The sequence below is a fragment of the Panthera onca genome, chromosome A3 (assembly GCF_046562875.1).
Source record: "Panthera onca isolate mPanOnc1 chromosome A3, mPanOnc1 haplotype 2, whole genome shotgun sequence".
NCBI classification, from domain to species: Eukaryota; Metazoa; Chordata; class Mammalia; order Carnivora; family Felidae; genus Panthera; species Panthera onca.
The window spans coordinates 134,535,620-134,537,420 of NC_138341.1; positions in this window are offsets into that span (position 1 = coordinate 134,535,620).

The window sequence follows — 1,801 nt, forward strand, 5'->3', positions numbered from 1 at the left end:
AAACGTTGAAAAAAAAAAAAAATTAAAAAAAAAAAAAAAATCTCAGGATGCTGACCCCAGAGCATGAGACCAAGCACAGGCCCTTCTGAGCACACACGCCGGGGGGGTGTGACCCCCCCCACCTCCGACAGCCCACCCTCGAAGCACGGGATGGACCCCAGACTGCCCTCCAAACGTTGAATGTCATGTGACTCAGAAGCACTGAGCCAAGTGAGGCCTCCTGCCCCCACCGCTGTGTCCCTGTCGCCCCCGGCACTCCCCCCCGGGGACCCTGGCCTTCTCTGCGTTGCAGCAGGAAGAGACAGAGCATCGGATGCCGGGAGGGGAGAGACGAAAGGACCTGAATGTGACTTGCATCTGTGCTGCTTTTGTCACTGATCAGCTGTGCGAGCCCAGAGAGAAGGTTCCTCCCGGACCCTCGGGCTCCTCTTCTAGAGGACGTAGTTTGACCGGGGCACGTCACGGAACTGTTGCCGGATAAGTGGAGCCCACGGGGCGGCCGCATGCCTGGGCTCTGTGGTTGGTCACCAGGACTGTTGGGGGGGCTTTGGCGTGGCGGGGAGCATGCTTGGCGGGGGGTGCTGTCTGTAACGGCCCCGGAGGGTGGACACCCTGGGAATGGGGCCTGGGCTCTGCGGCCACCTCTCTTGGTGTTTCTCTTGGTGTGAGGTTACGGGTTAATCCCCTGCCCTGCCTTCCCAAGTTCCTCCTGTCACCTGGCTCCCCCCTCCCCGCCCCCCCCCCCGCCCACCCAAACTGGCCCCTGATGGCTGTGGCAGTGACCCCCCCCCTGCCAGAATCCTTTTTCTGTTTTGTTTTAAGATCTTATCTTTTTAAAAGTAATCTCTACACCCAGAGGTTCGGGGCTCGAAACTACAACCCCAAGTTCAAGAGTCGCACGTGCCACGGACTGAGCCAGCCGGGCGCCCCCAGAATTCTTTTGCTTTGTTTCCTTCCCTTCCCCTGTGTGCCCCCATCTGAACGCTTCCAGAAGCTCCCGGGGCCTCAGGCAGGAGCCTTCCCCAGTGTGGACCCCGCGGTCTGCAGGCTCAAGGCCTGTCCTCCTGGCTGCCATGGGCCAGAGGCACTCCAGGGATGTCCTGGGAAGGGCCCCCCCGTGCTGCAGGGTTCTACCCAATGCCGGGCTCCACCTGCACGGTGCCCAGGGGACGTGTAGAAGACCCAGAGGGGCTGCCACTGCCTGGGACAGTGGATGTCCCTGTGTCTGAGCTGCTTTTCTTCCAGGACCACGGGAACCAGGGAAGTGCCTTTTCTGGCATCATGGCAAAAGTCTGGCAGCTTGGGGGCTGACAGCCGCTGCCTGGCTTATCTCCCGTAGCTGCCCGCTGACGATTTGACTTTTCCCAGAGCCCCCTCCCCTCCTCGCTCTGCCCCTCTTGATAATGATACGGGCCATGCTGACCGCCAGACCGATTTGCATTTTGACTAATGGGGAGCCGCTGGCAGGGGCGGTGAGGGGGGTGGGCTGGAAGGGTCTGGCTGGTGGGGTAAAGGCATCTGCCAACAGCGGTCTCCAGATTTCACTTTTAAGGCAGCCAGGCCCCTGGGCAAGGCCAGCTTCATGGGCATGTGACCCGGTCAGCTGCCCGGGGCCCGTACTCCGAGGGCCCCCACACTCGGTTTCCTGCTCTGCTGTCACTGTCTTGAAATTCCCCCTTCCTTTGGGGCGCCTGGGTGGCTCTGTCGGTTGAGCATCTGACCTCGGCTCAGGTCATGATCTCGCGGTTTGTGAGTTCGAGCCCCGCGTCAGGCTCTGTGCCTACAGCTCAGAGCCCGGAGC